Raw genomic sequence first — 20,544 nt, 5'->3', positions numbered from 1 at the left:
AAATTAATTAGACTTCAAGGCTTATGGCAGTTGATAAGGCAAGTTGTTAATTTAGTCAATGATAGTGTTTTCCCTAAAGCAGCAAATACCCTCTTTCTCAGAAAAGACATTTCTAGCACTTGCTACTCAACTTTCTTTTATTCCACCCTCTTTTATTAAAAAAAAAAAAAAAAAAAAGAAAATCACTTTACATTTAAATTAAGATAAGAATTGGAGGGGGAGATACTTTCTGTTTACCCCTATTTTCCTTCTAACATGGAAGCAGGGTGTCGATAGCATCTGATGTAATTTAATAGGATGGCAGCGTAACATTTAGCTTCTTCGACCCTGGCCCATCGATGGCAACGCTTGTTTGGAGGAGCTGGTGGGGAGACAAGGGTGGGAGGGAATAAGGCCACTTCCTACATCTGGAGGGGAGGCAAGGGTGGGAGGGAGAAGAGCCACTTTCTACATCTGGAGGGGAGACAAGGGTGGGAGGGAGAAGAGCCACTTTCTACATCTGGAGGGGAGACAAGGGTGGGAGGGAGAAGAGCCACTTTCTACATCTGGAGGGGAGACAAGGGTGGGAAAGAGAAGAGCCACTTCCTATATCTGGTGGAGAGACAAGGGTGGGAGGGAGAAGAGCCACTTTCTACATCTGGAGGGGAGACAAGGGTGGGAAAGAGAAGAGCCACTTCCTACATCTGGTGGAGAGACAAGGGTGGGAGGGAGAAGAGCCACTTTCTACATCTGGAGGGGAGACAAGGGTGGGAAGAAGAAGAGATATTTTCCACATCTGGTGTATTGAGAAGGGTGGGAGGGAGAAGAGCCACTTTCTACATCTGGAGGGGAGACAAGGGTGGGTGGGAGAAGAGCCACTTTCCACATCTGGAGGGGAGACAAGGGTGGGTGGGAGAAGAGCCACTTTCCACATCTGGTGTAGAGAGAAGGGTGAGAGGGAGAAGAGCCACTTTCTACATCTGGTGTAGAGAGAAGGGTGAGAGGGAGAAGAGCCACTTTCCACATCTGGTGTAGAGAGAAGGGTGGGAGGGAGAAGAGCCACTTTCTACATCTGGTGTAGAGAGAAGGGTGGGAGGGAGAAGAGCCACTTTCCACATCTGTTGTAGAGAGAAGGGTGAGAGGGAGAAGAGCCACTTTCTACATCTGTTGTAGAGAGAAGGGTGGGAGGGAGAAGAGCCACTTTCCACATCTGGTGTAGAGAGAAGGGTGAGAGGGAGAAGAGCCACTTTCTACATCTGTTGTAGAGAGAAGGGTGGGAGGGAGAAGAGCCACTTTCCACATCTGGTGTAGAGAGAAGGGTGAGAGGGAGAAGAGCCACTTTCCACATCTGGTGGAGTGTTTTCAAATGGCAAATGCAGAGCTTTCACATCCCAGGCAAGAGGGATGCTCATGGCTACCGACAAAGACACAGGCGCTGCTGGTCCTGCGAGCAGTGAATGAGATGAAGGTATCCCAGAATACCCTGGACATGAGGCTGTACTTCCTGCTGGCTGGCTGGGAAGGACAATAGAGACAAAACCCAATGGAGTGCCAGGGTCCCACCACCACCACCAGCTCTTGGAGGCACCAGTCTGCTACCAGCAGCACTCCAACCCTCAGAGAATGCTAATAAGCCCCTGAAGAGCTCGGCTTTCCTGCCATAATTCTATAGCCCTGTGGAGGACCCCATAGTGTTCACTAAATAAAGACAACTAATTGAGAATTTTTTGCACATTTTGCTCAGTGGACTTTGTTGTTCAGGAGGTTGGTTGGGGAGAATGTCCCCTACTGACAACAGGCCCTGATTGTTTTGGCAGCCGCCGGGTTAGCGCCATTTCCCGGCTCGCAGGCTGACTTTCAAAGTATGACAAAAATGTTTCAGTTTGAACCACAACCAAAAAAAATACTTTTATTATTATTATTATTTAATTATGTGCCTGGGAATGCTTTGGGCTTCGTAGAGAAGAAGTGGTCAGGTGTTGGCTGAAAGAAACCATATCAAAAGCAAAACTCTGGCTGGCGGAGTTAGTCGGAAGCAAAGCTTTGGGTTTTTCTCTCTCTCTTTTTTTTTCCTTCTCGCCCTCTCTTTTCCCCAGCTCTGTTTTGCTGTTGTTGGGGTGTTTATTTTTGTTTGGTTTTGGGGGGGGGGGGTGGGGGTCGGGGGGCTTGTTTGGGGTGGATTTTTTTGCACTGTGCGGTGTTTGGTTTGGGGTTTTTTTTTTTTAACGGCATTTTCTGTCGTGTGTGTCTGCAGGTGACGCTTTGATTGAAACTAAAATTAATAAATCAGCTGAAAAGCTCACACCTACAGCTCACAGCAGGGCCTTGAAAACACGTTTATAAAGGGAGCTTTATGCCCTTGTGTATAGAAGGAATAAATTACAGAAGCACTTGTTGCCCTTGGACTCGATTTTGCTTTGCAGGCTGGTATCTTATTTTTGGAGCTTATTGTTAATCAACAGGTTCCTTGTAGGTTTAGCAGGTGACTTTGCTATTAATCTCCTATTTGACCACTATAGCATATTAATGAGGTAGGCTTCTGGATGTGGCTATGTCCCCAGACCAAGGAATTAGTTTTAAAAGGTGCACTCTTTACTCAATTGCTCACAGTTAACGATGCTGCAGCCCAAATGCAAAGCAGCGTTTTCTAAAGCTTGTGTAGCATTAAGAGTGTTTTACTAACATTATGTTCCTCACTGTGCTTTTCTTCTGTTGTATACTTATTTCTTCTCCGTGGAGGGCTATTATCAGGCTTACTGGTCCTTCCTTTTCTTTGTATTTTTGGAGGCTTTCTTCATTTGATTTTGTTTTTTTTTCCCCCTATCCCCTTAACAGAAGAAAGAAATTACATAGAAAATGGCCAAAAAAATGATATCCTTTCTTATTAATGTGCACTTTGGTTTTAATTAAACAATTCCAGAGCTCTTTGGAGGTACCACAGGATTTAAATGAAACACCCTGCTCAACATTTTCTCTTCAAAATCCATTAAAAAAAAAAAAAAAGCTTAATAAATATCATTATAAAGTGCAGGAATTCAACCAGCCTCATTTCACCTTGTATTTTGGGTCTGATTTAAGCTTGGAGTGAGGATACCTATAGGGGTACTTTAAGAACATAAAGAAAAGCCGAGGATTTAAGACTTAAATTTGTAATTACAAGGATCTGCTGAAATCCATAATATTATGAGCCAGGCTCCAAAACACCCTGGTGGAAACAACAGCTTTGTTGTAATACAGTAATTTCCACATTCCAAGGAACGTGCTCTGCCATAGATGGTTATTATTGGTGTTTCCTTTCATAACTTTCAGCTGTGTGGTCTACCTCCCAAACAGATACATTTTCCTGCTCAAATTAGCACTGTCAGGCTTATGCCTGCAGATTCCCAGCATTTTCATAGAATCAAGCAGGTTGGAAGAGACCTCCAAGAGCATACAGTCCAACCTAGCACCCAGCCCTATGCAGTCAACCAGACCATGGCACTAAGTGCCCCAGCCAGGCTTGGCTTCAACACCTCCAGCCATACAGACTCCACCACCTCCCTGGGCAGCCCATTCCAATGCCAATCACTCTCTCTGACAACAACTTCCTAACAACATCCAGCCTAGACCTCCCCTGGCACAACTTAAGACTGTGTCCCCTTCTTCTGGTGCTGATTGTCTGGCAGCAGAGCCCAACCCCACCTGGCTACAGCCTCCCTGCAGGCAGCTGCAGACAGCAATGAGCTCTGCCCTGAGCCTCCTCTGCTGCAGGCTGCACACCCCCAGCTCTCTCAGCCTCTCCTTATAGGGTTTGTGGTCCAGGCCCCTCCTCAGCCTTGCTGCCCTCCTCTGGACACCTTTCAGCACCTCAACATCTCTCTTGAATTGGGGAGCCCAGAACTGGACACAGGACTTAAGGCGTGGCCTGACCAGTGCTGAGCACAGGGTTGTTGGGTTTTGGGTTTTCTTAACAAGGACTCTTACACACAACAGCATATATGTGTGAGGTTAAATGTCAGCCTTCAGTTTTAGCCTGAACTGTAAAAGATCTCTCTTTTATGGATTAAGGTCAAAGTTATCATGTTACTTTAGCTTGGTATTTTGGTATTCCTCTTACTCCTCTCTTTTAATTGGGATTTTCTTTTTCACTTTGATAAACTCTCCAAAACTAGGGAAAAAAAACAGCTGTTAGAGCAACTTTTAACTTTAAGTGCAAAGACATTTAGGATATTAGTAATACATCTACCATAGGCAGAAGCCAATGGCATGAGATTGAACAAGGCCAAGGGCAGGATTCTGCACTTTGGCCACAACAACTCCAAGCAGGCTGGGGCCAGAGTGGCTGAGAGCAGCCAGGAAGAAAGGGAGCTGAGGGTACTGGGAGAAAGGAACTAAAGCTGAGGAAGCAGTGCCCAGGTGGGCAGCAGAGCCAATGGCATCCTGGGCTGGCTCAGGAGCAGTGTGGGCAGCAGGACAAGGGAGGTTCTTGTGCCCCTGTGCTCAGCACTGCTCAGGCCACACCTTGAGTGCTGTGTCCAGTTCTGGGCTCCTCAATTGCAGAGAGCTGTTGAGGTGCTGGAAGGTGTTTGGAGAAGAGCAGCAAGGCTGGGGAGGGTCCTGGAGCAGAGCCCTGTGAGGAGAGGCTGAGAGAGCTGGGGGTGTGCAGCCTGCAGCAGAGGAGGTAGAGGAGGTTCAGGGCGAAGCTCATTGCTGTCTGCAGCTGCCTGAAGGGAGGCTGTAGCCAGGTGGGGTTGGGCTCTGCTGCCAGGCAAGCAGCAACAGAACAAGGGGACACAGTCTCAAGCTGTGCCAGGGGAGGTCTAGGCTGGATGTTGTTAGGAAGTTGTGGTCAGAGAGAGTGATTGGCATTGGAATGAGCTGCCCAGGGAGGTGGTGGAGTCTCTGTGCCTGGAGGTGTTGAAGCCAAGCCTGGCTGGGGCACTTAGAGCCATGGTCTGGTTGCTTGGCCAGGGCTGGGTGCTAGGTTGGACTGGATGAGCTTGGAGCTCTCTTCCAACCTGCTTGATTCCGTGATTCTATATATTTATATTTTATCCTGTTTTCCCTTCCCTATACCTCTTTGTAACTCCCCTACCTCAAATACCTTTTATTTATAGTTAAAGTTTTCTCTTTTAACTTCCACATCGAAGTGAGACTCTTTATTTGGATGTGTTTTATCTTTTCCTCTCTATATCTAATTCCTTTTCTTTGAAAAAGGAGGGGTTGAGTGAAAAGCATCCTATAAATTGTTATTGGTTCTATTAACTATATTTGAGTCTCTGGGAAATTCAAAGCAGAACTGAGACATTGAGTTTGTTGTTGTTGTTCAGAGGGGTTTTTGTGTTGTGGTCTTGTTTGTCAGGGTTCAAGGAAGAGTGATTTTTTCCTGCACAGGCACAAACCCCTGTAGATCAGGGTTGGTCGTTAAAGCACTAGCAAACCCTTCACTGAAGTGCTGTTAGCAGGGGCTGCCCTACAGCAGATTTCTAAGGAGGAATAGTTAATGCAACACAGTTTGGGAGCCCTTCCCATCCCCCAGCCCCCATCTCCCCCAAACTACTTACAGCACAAGGAGGGTTGAGCTTATTTTTGTCTTTTCACAACTTAGCAAGATCAGACACATTGCTTCAATGCATATGCAGATTTTACCTCTTGTTACTTTCTCTAATGAGCTTTCACTTAATCAATTTGACAGTAGCCTTTCTTCCTTTTCCCTTGGTATCCACTAGGAAAGTATTCAGGAAAAGTGTTAACAGTTTCAAGGGGTATTAGAGAAATGAAATGGTGGCACAGCCAAATTTAGGAAGATGGCAAGAGGGTTTTGCAAAAAAAAAAGGAAGGGAAAAACAACCTTAAAAGAAGGTAAAGCAGGGGATGTGGATTTAACAGGGATGTTTGCCTAGGAAATGAGCTGGGCTGCAGACACTGCTTTTAGTTCCCTGCAAATGATTTTAGAGCTATGCTAATAAAGGGGAGAGAAACCCTGATTTTATGTCATTATCTGGCTTATGGAAACAAGAAGATCATGGAGCAGATCCTCCTGAAGGCACTGCTGAGATAGGGGAACAGTGAAGAGGTGATTGGCTACAATCAGCACAGCTCCATCGAGGGCAAATCCTGCCTGACAAACCTGGTGGCCTTCTATGAAAGGGTCACAACGTTAAGAGATGAGGGGTGAGCAACTGATGGCATTTACTGGGCCTGAGCAAGGCCACACCATATCCTGGTCTCCAAGCTGGTGACATGTGGGTTTGATGGGTGGAACACGAGATAGGTACAGAAGCGGCTTGATGGCTGCACCCAAAGAGTGGCTGTCAGTGGCTCCGTGGCCAAGTGGAGGTCAGTGACAAGCAGAGTCCCTCAGGGATCAGTCCTGGCACCAGTCTTGTTCAACATCTTTGTGGCTGCCGTGGACAGAGGCACTGAGTGCAGCCTCAGCAAGTTTGCTGCCCACACCAAGCTGCAGGCAGGCTGGAGGGCAGGGATCCATCCAGAGGCACCTGGAAAGGCTGCAGAGGTGGGCACAAGCCAAGCTCAGGAGGGTCAACAAGAGCAAGTGCAAGGTCCTGCAGCTGGGTCAAGGCAATGCCAAGCACAAATGCAGGCTGGGTAGTGAGTGGCTGGAGAGCAGCCCTGAGGAGAGGGACTTGGGGGTGCTGCTGGAGGAGAAGCTCAAGAGGAGCCAGCAGTGTGCACTTACAGCCCAGAAAGCCAAGCAGAGCCTGGGCTGCAGCAGCAGAAGTGTGGCCAGCAGGGACACGGAGGGGATTCTCCCCCTCTGCTCTGCTCTACTGAGACCCCACCTGGAGTACTGCATCCAGTTCTGGAGCCCCTGGGACAAGAGGGATGTGGAGGTGCTGGAGAGTGTCCAGAGCAGGGCCAGGAGGATGCTGAGAGGCTGCAGCAGCTCTGCTGTGAGCACAGACTGAAAGAGTTGGGGCTGTGCAGCCTGGAAAAGAGGAGGCTGCAAGGTGACCTTCTTGTGGCCTTCCAGCATCTGAAGACAGCCTCCAAAGAAGCTGGGGAGGGACATTTTAGGCTGTCAGGGAGTGCCAGGACTAGGGGGAACAGAGCAAAGTTGGAGGTGGGGAGATTCAGACTGGATGCAACATCTTCAGGCACTTGCCCACTAAAATGTACATGCAGAGACAGAAGTCAGTATGGAAAGTAAAATGATGCCAGGGAATTACTCCCAAGTGGAAGTGTTGCATCTTTCTGAGTCATTGCTTGTACACTCAATGGCATCACTAAGCTGTGTCATCTCTGAGGACATCACTGAGGCATTAAGTTCATAACAGCAAAGTGCCAAAGGACTGCTGACACATCCTTACTGGCAACAGTCTCAAAGCCTTATCTGGGGCTTTCATGAGAGGTGTATTGCCAGGGCTCCTTTGCACTCCTCCTATGGACACCTTCCAGCACCTCAACATCTCTCTTGAATTGAGGAGCCCAGAACTGGACACAGCACTCAAGGTGTGGCCTGTGCAGTGCTGAGCACAGGGGCAGAAGAACCCCCCTTGTCCTAATTTTCTTAAATTACTCATGTGGACTTTTAAGAGGGGAAAAGAAACTACAGGTCCATTTAACAGAAGGCATGGACTTGTTGGAGCAGGTCCAGGACAGCCACTAAAGTAATCTGAGAGTTGAAACCCCTCTTCTGTATGAACAGGCCAAGGCAGTTGAGGTCATTCTGTCTGGAGAAGAGAAAACTCCAGGAGGATCTTGCTGTGGCCTTACAGGACTTAAAGGGAGCCCTGAAGAAAGATGAGGACAGACTTTTTTGCAGGGCCTGTTGCAACAGAACAAGGGATACTAAATCAGCTTTACTAGTTTGTTTGTTTGTTCCAGGTTGGAAGAGACCTCCAAGCTCATCCAGTCCAACCTAGCACCCAGCCCTAGCCAGTCGACCAGACCATGGCACTAAAGCTTCATCCAGGCTTTGCTTGAACACCTCCAGGCATGGCAACTCCACCACCTCCCTGGGCAGCCCATTCCAATGCCAATCACTCTCTCTGCCAGGAACTTCCTCCTAACATCCAGCCTAGACCTCCCCTGCCACAACTTGAGACTCTGTTTCCTTCTTCTGTTGCTGCTTGCCTGGAATGATGCTTTTAAACTAAAAGAGGGGAGATTTAGACTAGGTAGAAAGTTTTTGCAGCAAGGGTAGCAAATCACTGGAACAGGTTGCCCAGAGAGGTCATAGATGCCCCATCCCTGGAAGCATTCCGAGTCAGGTTGGAAGGGGCTCTGTGCAACTTGGTCTTGCTGCAGATGTCTCTACTGACTGCAGATGGGTTTGAGTAGATGACCATTAAAGGTCCCTTCCAATCCAGAATGTTCTATAATTCTAAAACCTGCAGTAGGTTTGTGTTACTCTTCCCAAGGAATTGAGTCTCCAGTTCCATTCTCTCCTCTGCCAGTTTAAATCCATTACCCTTCCTCATGTCCTTACAAGACCTTGTAAATAGTCCCTCCCCAGCCTTGCTGTAGGCCCCCTTCAGGTACTGGAAGGCTACTACAAGTTCTTCAGAAAGTCTTCTTTTCTCCAGGCTGAAGAGCCCAAACTCTTGTAGCCTGTCCTCAGACAGAGCTGCTGCAGCCCTCTGAGCATCTTCATGGCCTCACTCCAATAGTTCAATGTTCTTCTTGTGGTGGGGGCTCCAGAACTGTACACAGTTGAGTCTCTTTGCATCCTTTTCTCATTTCAAAACAAAGACAATAATTTTTTCCTGCCTTTTTGAGATATGAAAAACAAGTGTGGACACAACAAGGTGGTTGCAGAAATAGGTATCCGAGCCATTTAGTCTGAAACTAAGGAAAGGATGCTTGTGTTGGATGTGTTTGTCTCCATGCTTGAAAAGCAGTGACATTTCTAAAGGAATGGACTGAGGTGAGGACCAAGTTGTTCAACATGTGGGTGGTGGGAGCCTGGAATGGGTTGCCCAGGGAGGTGGTTGAGGCCTCATGGCTGGAGGTGTTTGAGGCCAGGCTGGCTGAGGCTGTGTGCAGCCTGCTCTAGGGTAGGGTGTCCCTGGCCATGGCAGAGGGGTTGGAACTGCCTGCTCCTTGTGGTTCCTTCCAACCCTGACTGATTCTATGATTCTAAAGTGCAAGGCCATCCCCTCCTTCTAACTGATATTCTGTTTCTTCTCTAAAAGAGATTCCTCCTTGCCCTCCCAATGCACAAAAGGATCATTTTCCCACCCAACACTGACCAGCTCCATCTTGAGACCCACCCAATCTAGCAAAACATGAATTTCCCCACTGGCAAAGCAAGCTGCTGTGCCCAGAGAACTGGTACAAAAACCTGGCTGTCATTAGTTGACACTGAATCTAGCTTTCAGCATCATTGCCTACAAACTGAAGGATTATGTCCCAATAAATGCTCCAAGTGTCTGCTTCAGTAAGCGGGACACTAATGGCATTGCCTTTACATATTTTCACTGAATCACAGACTCAGAGTTTCTTAGATTGGAAAAGACCTTCAAGATCATCGAGTCCAATCATTAGCTTCACCCTGACAAGTCCTTGGCTACACCAAATCCCTCAGCACAACATCTAATCACTGTGAATCATAGAATCAGTCAGGGTTGGAAGGGAGCACAAGGAGCAGCCAGTTCCAACCCTCCTGCCATGCCCAGGGACACCCTACCCTAGAGCAGGCTGCACACAGCCTCAGCCAGCCTGGCCTCAAACACCTCCAGCCATGGGGCCCCAACCACCTCCCTGGGCAACCCACTCCAGCCTCTCACCACTCTCATGCTCAACAACTTCCTCCTCACCTCCACTCTCAATCTTCCCACCTCCAGCTTTGCTCCATTCCCCCCATTCCTGTCTCTATCTGATAGCCTAAAACCACTATAGTTGGAAAGGACCACCAGGATCAGCCAGTCCGACCTTCATCCCAGCAGCCTTCATCAGTTCTTCACAGAGAGAGTGATTTCCCATTGGAATGGGCTGCCCAGGGAGGTGGTGGAGGCACCGTCCCTGGGGGTCTTCAAGAAAAGACTGGCTGAGGCACTTAGTGCCATGGTCTGGTTGATTGGATAGGGCAGGGTGCTAGGTTGGACTGGATGATCTTGGAGGTCTCTTCCAACCTGGTTGATTCTGTGATTCTATGATTGATCACTAGACCAGAGCCTCAAGCACCACATCCACTCTGCTTTGAAACACCTCCAGGGATGGCAACTCCACCACCTCCCTGGGCAGCCTGTTCAGTGCCTGACCACCTGCTCAGGAAAGAACTTCCTCCCAACACTCAACCTAAACCTCCCCTGATGCAACTTGAGGCCATTACTATCATTAGCAATTTGGGAGAAGAGACCCAGTTATAACTGAAGAGTAGTATTTGGACAACATTTGCTCAGCAGGAGAAACAACTCAGCATTGAGGCACCATGCAGGTCTGCAGAGCAAAGAGCAGCCCAGACCTGGTGGGGGTTTTTAGCTAGGCTTTGCTTTCCTGGCCCTATTTCCATCCCAAAAGAGGGGAGCAAGAGAATGCACTCCACTTTGGCTTTTGCAAAAATCACTCTTTTCAAATATTTCTTTCCCCACCTTACTTTTAAGCTGGGGTCCAGACCCTTTAAATCAGAGGCAATTTTGTTTTCCTAGCTGTCAGCAATATTTTGGCTATTTTAAGAATGTAGGACAGGGTTAAGGATTAGTCCCAGCATTTCTTTTCTGTGTATCAGAGCTGCTTAGCAGTAATTAATTAGGACATTGGGTTTTGTACTCTTGGTTCAGGTCATTTGCCTATGAGCAGCTCAAGCCTTTTACAAAGGCACTCTGCATATGTTTCTGGGTACCTTTTTGAGAGAAGATTTAAATTGGCCAGATGAATAATACTTTGCTACAAGTGTTTTGCCCTAGGCAAAAAGGTTTTCTTCATATTATCATTGCCCGGAGCTGGAATCCTCCAGCTTGATGTGACTGGTGTTACACTGTCACATGGCAATGATGTAAGAACAGGAGCTCTCTGTGTCAGACAAATCTGGATTTAAGGGAATTATAGCAGATGTTGCAAAATGGCAACAGTTTAGCAAGTTCCTTTCATCCCGAGGTTGAGAGGCAGGTCCACAAAGTAGACCCAGACAGAGAAGAATGTTATCTTTGATCCCTTTCACTCCAGGGCAAGGAGGCTCCAGCAGATGAGAGACAAAACGAATTGACAGTAGGTTGTTTATTTAGCAGTAGGGAAATAGGTCATTATTTATTCATACCCTTTGGCCAAAGAGGTAGAAAAGATTTTTTTTTTTATGGGGGAGTAGCACTTATTGTGGGTTGTAAACAGATTAAAGCACTGGAAATTGAGAGTAGTGGCACGGAAAAACATTTGGATGCTTGCGCCTGGTTCAGTTAGAATCAGAGAATCAGGCAGGTTGGAAGAGACCTCCAAGCTCATCCAGCCCAACCTAGCACCCAGTCCTGGCCAATCAAGCACTAAGTGCCTCATCCAGGATTTTCTTGAAGACCTCCAGGCACAGCAACTCCACCACCTCCCTAAGCAGCCCATTCCAATGGCAAATGACTCTCTCGAGAAGCTCACAAGAAGGACTTGTAAGCTTCTTTCCATCACACCACAGTGGATGATGGCACAGGAGTAGTCTCATGCTGAGGAAGGAATGAGGGCCAGGAGGATGCTCAGAGGCTGCAGCAGCTCTGCTGTGAGCACAGACTGAAAGAGTTGAGGCTGCGCAGGCTGGAGCAGAGGAGGCTCCCAGGGGACCTTCTTGTGGCCTTCCAGCATCTGAAGGGGGCTCCAAAAAAGCTGGGGAGGGACTTTTGAGGCTGTGAGGGAGTGCCAGGACTGGGGGAAATGGAGCAAAGCTGGAGGTGAGGAGGAAGTTGTTGAGCATGAGAGTGGTGAGAGGCTGGAGTGGGTTGCCCAGGGAGGTGGTTGAGGCCCCATGGCTGGAGGTGTTTGAGGCCAGGCTGGCTGAGGCTGTGTGCAGCCTGCTCTAGGGTAGGGTGTCCCTGGGCATGGCAGGGGGTTGGCACTGGCTGCTCCTTGTGGTCCCTTCCAACCCTGACTCATTCTGTGATCTTCTAGTCAGGGCAGCTGACGGTCTCACTTCTTCCTCTCATCTCCAACAGCACCTAGCCAAGGGGCTCCTAATAATGCAAGATGTAAAAGCCATTTATGCCAAACGATGGAAGCAGTTTAGCCATGTCAAGAATAGAATTGCCTCTGATACAGTGATGGAGAACAGCCCTTAAAAACAAAGGGGTGCATGAAGGTTGGACCTACTTCAAGAAAGAACTCTTGAAGGCACAAGGACAGGCTGTTCCATTGTGCTGGAAGATGAGACCATTCCAATGCCAATCACTCTCTCTGACAACAACTTCCTCATCACATCCAGCCTAGACCTCTCCTGCCACAACTTGAGACTGTGTCCCCTTGTTCTATTGCTGCTTGCCTGGCAGAAGAGATCAACCCCACCTGGCTACAGCCTCCCTGCAGGTAGCTGCAGACAGCAATGAGCTCTGCCCTGAGCAGGCTGCACCCCCCCAGCTCCCTCAGCCTCTCCTCACAGGGCTCTGCTCCAGGCCCCTCCCCAGCCTTGCTGCCCTTCTCCAAACACCTTCCAGCACCTCAACAGCTCTCTGCAATTCAGGAGCCCAGAACTGGACACAGCACTCAAGGTGTGGGCTGATCAGTGCTGAGCACAGGGGCAGAAGAACCTCCCTTGTCCTGCTGCCCACACTGCTCCTGAGCCAGCCCAGGATGCCATTGGCTCCCACCTGGGCACAGTGCTGGCTCATGTTCATCTGCTCTCTCCCAGCACCCCCAGGTCTCTCTCTGCCTGGCTGCTCTCCAGCCACTCTCTCCCCAGCCTGTGTCCTACACACAGACAACAGTCCTGTCCACCTGGGCACACTGCTGGCTCATTGCTAATTCTTCTCATGAGTTTCAATCTGATTAGAATTTGCTCAGAATATACAGGATTTTTCTAAAAATGGCCAATTCATTAAAAAAGCAAAATATCCATTTGGCAACAGGCACAGAAGAAGCATCCCAACACCCCAACACCCCAGCCTTTGAGTAGATTTGCATAAAGGATCCCTCTCACCATCTCACAGTAGCAGGGACTCAGAGTTTTCTGACACAGACACAGCTGCTCATGTTGCACTGATGAAGCACAACCCCTTCATCCAATGTCCTGTGGCCATAGAATCAGCCAGGTTGGAAGAGACCTCCAGGCTCATCTAGTCCAACCTAGCACCCAGCCCTGGCCAATCAAGTAGTCTCATCACTCAAATCCACCTTACCCCAGGCTTCCATGGGCAGTCATACTGAGTTTGCATCCCCAGAGGAGATGAACTGGAGTGCTTTATGCACATGCACAATAACAGCTGTGCTTTGTATCGAGGTGAGCCTTGCCTGAGCAGAAGCCCATTTGGATTCAGTTCAGGAAGGTATTTAAAGGCATGCTTAGATTTAAATATTGGAGCCAAGACACCATGTTTCAGGTCACACACGAGCTTAAAATCTCCCCATCCTTTCATGCCTGCCTGAGTTTGTGATTCACCATGTTTGATCCATACAGAAGACAATGATGGAGAGGAAATAAGACAATGATGGAGAAGACAATATCAATCTTCTGATGCACCTTTTCCAGGAGTGCTCCCAGTCATCTGGGCTCCTTCCAAGTGTGAGAGATGTGACAGGACTGAGGTATAAAGACAACTGCAAAAGAGGAATTTCAGGGATGACCTCGTTACTGTCTACAACTACCTGAAGGGAGGCTGTAGCCAGGTGGGGTTGGGCTCTTCTCCCAGATAACCAGCAACAGAAGAAGGGGACACAGTCTCAAGTTGTGCTGAGGGATGGCTAGGTTGGATGTTAGGAGGAAGTTTTTGGCAGAGAGAGTGATTGGCATTGGAATGGGCTGCCCAGAGAGGTGGTGGAGTCTCTGTGGCTGGAGGTGTTGAAGCAAAGCCTGGCTGGGGCACTTAGTGCCATGCTCTGGTTGATTAGATAGGGCTGGGTGCTAAGTTTTGCTGGATGATCTTGGAGGTCTCTTCCAACGTGGTTGATTCTATGATCCTGTAACTGTTGTGTCCACCATGCACATTTGTGACCTTTCAATACCATCTTGGGGAAAGCAGACCCAGGTAGTTCTCCCAGGAGAACAAAAATGTTCTTCACCATCTCCATGCCCACTTTGAATGCCCCAGGCCAGAAAAGACCTGCAGAAGCCAAGCCAAAGCAATCTCAGCACCTTCTTTTTTCTGTCTCTGTGCTGGCCTGCACACTGGGATGTCTCCTACTCTGGTCCTTCAGACCAAGGTTTTTTTGCAAAGCAAAGTCATAACTTTTGTCATCCCAGAGGAAATATCTGCCCATTAAACTGCTTGCATGGGCACTTCTGCTCAGAGAGAGCACCACAGAGCCCATGCAATCAGTAAACCTGTTTTGCAGGAGACTCTTGGAGCAACCTTGTGACACAGTATTGATCACTCTGTGTCTTCTACATCCTCTACTAGTACCAAAATACTACAAGTGTAAGGCTGCAATGAACATTTCACCAAGCAGGAGAGACCAGCTGAGAAAAAGCCATCAGGCAGATATTGATTAAAGCAGCTCAAGGGTACCATTACAGCACGGCCACAAAAAATGATACCAGGCACACAACACTCAGTTGCCCAACTTAGAGTCCCAGCCTTGTGATCTGGGAATCAGAGGTGTTACAAGGAAAACATGGGATCAGCACAGATTCCCATTCAAGATGCCTAATCTTGTCTACACTCAAAATGGTACTGGCTAAAATTGGTTTTCAATTGATTTAAGTTCACTGGCACAAAGCCTTGTGTAGACATTCTTAAATGGGTTTAAAAATGGCTTATCAATTTAGCTTAAGACACTTAGTAGCTAAACTAAGCTAAATAGGCATAAGCCAGGTTTAAATTGATTTATGATGTCCACAAAGAGTTTTGCACTGGTTTAACTAAATTGCTTTAAAAACACACCACCACTTTAGCCTTCAAAAGTGAGTGCCTATGAGTGTGAGGATTTAGGGTAAATGTCTTTAAAAGTGCCTAAATATCTGAGGAGCTTAGGTCCCTTTTTCCCTAAACAGACTTAGTCTTGTCAAAACCAGAAACTGCCCTTTGTAAATTCTACTCTAAAGTACTGAAGATAAAACATAAAATAAAAAAAAAAAAGAGGAAGAAAAATAAAAGGAAAAAAAATTAAAAGAATAGGAAAAAAAGAAAAGAAAAAAAAAGAAGGGGAAAAAAGAAAAGAAAAAAAGAAGAAAAAAAGAGAAAAAAGAGGGAAAAATAAAATAAAAAAGAAGGGAAAAAAAGAAAGGGGGAAAAAGAGAAAAAAAAAGAAGAACAAAAAGAAGAGGAAAAAAAGAAGAAAAAAAAGAAGAGAAAAGAAGAAAAAAAGAAAAAATTAAAGAAAAAAGAAGGGGGAAAAGAAGGGAAAAGTGAAGGGGGAAAAAAGAGAAGAAAAAAAGAAGAAAAAAAAAGAAAAAAGAGGGAAAAATAAAGGAAAAAAGAAAGGGGGAAAAAGAGAAAAAAAAGAAGAACAAAAAGGAGAGAAAAAAAGAAGAAAAAAAAGAAGAGAAAAGAAGAAAAAAGAAAAAATTAAAGAAAAAAGAAGGGGGAAAAGAAGGGAAAAGTGAAGGGGGAAAAAAGAGAAGAAAAGGAAGGAAAAAAAGAGAAAAAAGAATAACAAAAAGAAGAGAAAAGATGGGAAAAAAAGGAAAAAATAAAGATAAGAAAGACAAATAAGAGGAAAAAATGAAAAAATAAAAAAGAAGAAAAAAGGCAGAAAAAAAGAAGAAAATATAAAAAGGAAGGGAAAAAAGAGAAAAAAAGAAGGAAGAAAGAAGACAAGAAGAAAAAAACAAAGGAAAAAAGAAGATACAAGAAGAAGGAAAAAAAGAAGGAAAAATAAGGATGGGAAGAAAAAAGAAGGGGAAAGAGAAAAATTTAAAAGAAGAGAAAAGAAGGAAGAAAAGAATAAAATTTAAAAAAGGAAAAAAGAAAAATAAGAAAACAGAAAAAAAAGAAGGGAAAAAAGACAAGGGAAAAAAGAAAAATGAATGGAAAAAAAAGAAAAAGGAAGGGAAAAAAAGAAGAGGAAAAAAGAAGAGAAAAAAAGAAGAGAAAAAAGAAGAGAAAAAAAAGAGAAAAAAAAATTAAAAAAAAAGAGAAAGAAAAGAAGGGAAAAAGAAGGGGGAAAAAAAGAAGAAAAAAGAAGAGGAAAAAAAGGAAGGAAAAAGAAGAAAGAAGGGGGAAAAAAGGAGGGGGGGGGGAAAGGAAGAAAAAAAAAGAGAAAAAAATAAAAACGAGAAGAAAATAAGAAGGGAAATGGCCATATCCTCCATGGAGTAAATTTAGGAGGTATCCCATTTTCCATTAGCTGGAGGAAAGCCAAGCTCTGCCTCAAATTATTTTAAAGGGAAAGCAAAGCCATCTGAAATCCCAGGATTCAGAGGGGGTCGTTCAATTCTTTTTCTGCTGGATTCGTCGTGTTTTGGGGTTTGGTTTGGTCTGGTTTTAATTAACCTCCTTAGGTGCGCAGCAGCGAAGTACGGTACCCACACACTGAAATGCTCACATCACTACTCACAGCATCCCTCGCACATGACGGCCATGGAGGCTTTTATGTCGACGTGCATAGCTAGAGTTTGGAAGGTATTTCAAGTGATGGTAGCCACATCTGTTGTTCTGTCTCTTAATGATTTGTAGGTAGCCAAAACAACAGAAAGCAGGCAGAGGCTTTGCGCTATTGGCTTGCCTGACATGAGCCCGTCTTAGTCAAAGCGTTCATTCTGCGGCGCACCCGCTAGGCTCTGGAAATTCATGTATCTAGATGTGTTTGCGTGGTTTGCTTGGCTGGGCACAAATTATGCTCTCAACTGGAAATATCACAAGTGTAAATAATTTGGAGACGTAAAGTGCCCGAGCGAAAACTCGTGTAAAAGCTATTTGTTTTATGGATTTTGATCTCCAAAGTTTAAAATATGAGCAAACTTTTCATTAAGGGTTTTGCCATTTGTTTGAACACTCCTGTAGTAATTGGAAATGCAACAATTGTTTAAAAGTGGCATTGTCCATGAAAAGATTTAGTGAGGGATGAAGAAATTTCTTGAACCTAAAGACATAATCTGGTGATCCAATTCTCCCCACTGTGTCCATTCCCGTGAAACTCCATTTACTTTCTCCTATCCGTCACCAGCTCCCCCGCATCCCACCTAGCCAATCCTCTAGGTTTCCCACATTGTTTCCCCTTTTGTCTTTTCAGTCCAAACAGAAGAACAACAGACAAGGTTTCGAAGGGCAGGGAGCATCAGGGGCTGGAAGAGAATGGCTAAGATGAGGGTCAGAGTCCTAGCCCTACTGCCAACAGTTACTAGGGTTTGTGCTGCCTGGCTGGGCAGTGTTCAAAGACTTTGCTGGGCTTTGTTCCACTGTGTAGGGATTAGGCCTGGCGGTCTGAGAATTTGCCTTCTAATTAAAAAGGATAAAAGATAGAAGTAGCATTAGACTAAAACATAGCAGTGATACTTCACAGGCTTTTTTTTTTTTCCTTTTTCCTGCCTTTTTTTTTTCCCCCTCCTTTAGTCACAAGACAACGCACGAACTTGTCAGGTTGGTTTATTTCTTTTGTTTTCTGTGCCTATGGAGAGAAAAAAAAAATATCCTGATAAAGAGAAGGAGGAGGAAAAAGTTTTGAAACTCTTCCCAGCTTGTTCCATATGGTAGAGCTGAATTTCTGTGTGCCCTGGGATGATTTTGCTCGCTGGCTATCGCGTTTATCGACGAGGATTACACCAGCATCCTTTTAACGTTGTACCAAAAGGTGAGGGGAATTCCCAACGTCATCCTCCCTGGCCGAAAGAGCCTACGAGAAACCTGAATTTCTCCTCACACAACCTCTATTCTTTTTTTTTTTTTTTTTCCTTCTCTTTTCCCTTGTGCTTAGCCCTCTTTAAGGGCCATTCAAAAGCAGCCACAAACCCTCCCCTCGAATTAAGCGGAGCATATTATTTTACCCGTGTAATGTGCAAACCGCCGGAGGCTGCACGCAGATAGCCACTGCTTTTAGCATCGCTTTAATTATGCTTTAAAAAAAAACAACAACAACCCCAAAACAACTCTCCTGTGTTTCGAGCAGGAAGGGGAAGCCAAATCCCCGCAAGCTGTTACTCGTGTGAGTAATCCCGGCTCCGGCAAAAGCCCTATTCAGGGCAGCCACCGAGATCCAGCCCCACGCAGGACGTCGAGGACAGGCGTAAATCAAGGGGTCTGCCAGCCCGACAAGGGCTGTTGGAAGAAATCCCTGCCGGTTACAACTTGATCTGCCTTTAAACACATCCTCCGAAGCCATAGCCGGGGCAGGGGGAGAGCGGTGGTGTTTTAGGGCAGCTCTGCCGGCTTCCCGAGACGACTGCTTTTACCCTAAGAGAGAAGCTGAGGTGAGCAGTTGCGTAAGGACTGACGATGATGATGAGATTATATTAATTACTTTTTCAGAGGAAGGGAGGGGGAAAAAGAAAGGGGGGAAAAAAGAAGAAGAGGGGGTAGGAATTTGGTGGAAGACCTGAGAGGCTTTCAAAGACTCTGAGCTCGGGTTGCAGGCAAGGATAAAGGAATGCCCTTTTGTTCCCACACATCTCCTGTTACGTCACGATGAGTCCAATTTCTTCTGAATTCTGGCTGACTTTGCACACAGTAAATAATTTGGAAGCAGGGGAAAATGATTCACAGCAGAGAGTCATGGCACTCCACCGTAGAGGATCCGAAGAGGAAAGGGTTTCTCACAGGAAAGCCTTTTCATTCATGGCCATTTTTGCACAAGTTTGCTTGCACCCGAGCCAGTAAAGATGATGTTTGTCCTGTGCCACAACAGGAGAAGAAAGAAAAGGGGGAGGAAAGCCTTATGAGCATCACCTGGGCAAAAAAGTTGTTGTCTTTAACACAAATAAACACTGTTAGGCTGCTGTGAGTCAGCTCGAAAGCAATACTAATGTGGCAAATTATCCCATTGATTTTAGGCAGGGTTCTTCATTGATTTTTGCTTTAGAAAAGAAAAAAATGGTGGTATGATACAGCTAACTTCTTCATATCAGAGTGTTTGTGAGAGGTTAGAAACAGGCTTCTGCTCCTGCCCTTCTGTTGAGTTTTAAGGGCATGGAAATGTTAATAAAAACCTCTGTGCCACTCTCTGGATGTCAGCGTTTCAAATGAGACCTGCTCTTCTCTTTGGTGGATTTAGAAGCAAATAGATTCAGCATCCCTGTAGGACAATATTCCCAATTCCCTCCAGGCTTGCAGTCAGCTCCTTTCTGCTTCCACCCCAGAGAGCCAGGTGCAGGATCAGGCCATGCTTTGGTGCTGCAAACCCTCTCGTATTGATTGATGTGCTTAGCGTCGTTCCAGGGAGGCCGAAGGCAAAGGTATCCTCTCCCGTTTGGTGTTGCAGAGGACCAGTGATAACCAGGAGGAAATTTCCACTTTGCCCCATGATGGACCTCACTCACCCTCTTGCTTTTTTTTTGGCTGGTTTTGCTGCGAGGAGCAAGGGATGAAATCCCCCTCGGAGGAGCACTGTTCAGCCACTGCACATCCAGACTTCCCCACACCTCCTCCAGCATTGCTCTTTCCGTGGGGCTCATCCTGCTTCCATGACACAAACCGGAGGAAGGATTTCATCCTACATTCCACAGGGGGAAGGGGTGGGGGGGAATTGCAGGGAATATAATATTTTTAAATATAGAATCTGGGAAGAAATAAACCAAACCTATTTCCACGGTGTGACAGCAGCACTTAGCATGAGCTGGGGCATCTTGAATACCCCAAGAGAGGCACACGGGCAAGCGCTGTTTCCCTCTTACCCTTCCCCATACTGGCTGAAGGATGGATATGATCTGAGAAGGGCTTTATGTTGGAAAGAAGGTTTCTAATATTTGCATTACTGTCACTGAAAATATTTTTAAAGGCCAAACGAATATTCATTTATATTTATTTGCTTAATCTAATGATCTATTGTGATTCTCCCTTTCATCTATTCTTCCCTTGATGAGTGTGTGGCACTCCCATTAAGATTAATAGCGGTTTCACATGCACAGTCAGGGGAGATTAGACCCCTGCCCCGGCCTCCTGCCAGCCCCATGTATGTCTTTGGATTCAAGCTCGGAACCCTCACTGATGTCAGTGAAAGCACCATGTGTACAAAAAGGCCCAATCCTGCCTGGGGCTGAACCAGCCCAGGCGTTTAGGAGCGGTAGGGCACAGCGTCTCCCCAAACACATTTATTATGCTGTAAAGTCTGGGTCTGTCTGGGGAGCATATGTTTCTGTGGGGTCACTGTTTTTGTGAGCACGAAGGGGGGGATTTTTTGTGACAGCCCAGTCTAGAATGGCATATGGGGACCAGTGCAGGATGTGCTGGAACCGTTTTCTAGCAACATGAAGCAGGCGAAACCTGCCTCTGAACATGTACTTTGTCATCCTCTTAATGCAAAGTTAATTCCTTGCACTGAAATCACACTGCCTGACCATTTAGATGCGTGCAACATGAAATGCCTTTGCCGTCAGACTGGCCCAGAGACACGTTGAAGCCACCT

At 46.3% G+C, this 20,544-nt stretch overlaps 1 long non-coding RNA gene across 1 annotated transcript in view; it reads right to left on the bottom strand.

Annotated features, from left to right (window-relative positions):
• Window positions 1–18,019: 18,019 nt before the first annotated feature.
• LOC135180330 (uncharacterized) overlaps window positions 18,020–20,544 on the bottom strand; it is a 40,782-nt gene continuing 38,257 nt past the window's right edge. The window contains exon 3 of the long non-coding RNA XR_010304395.1: window positions 18,020–18,377. This is a non-coding gene — a long non-coding RNA (uncharacterized LOC135180330). The remainder of the gene's footprint in view (window positions 18,378–20,544) is intronic.

This window comes from Pogoniulus pusillus, chromosome 1 (genome assembly GCF_015220805.1).
Source record: "Pogoniulus pusillus isolate bPogPus1 chromosome 1, bPogPus1.pri, whole genome shotgun sequence".
Classification (NCBI taxonomy): domain Eukaryota; kingdom Metazoa; phylum Chordata; class Aves; order Piciformes; family Lybiidae; genus Pogoniulus; species Pogoniulus pusillus.
Note: the sequence above shows the minus strand (reverse complement) of the source record. Positions and strands in the feature narration are given on the sequence as shown.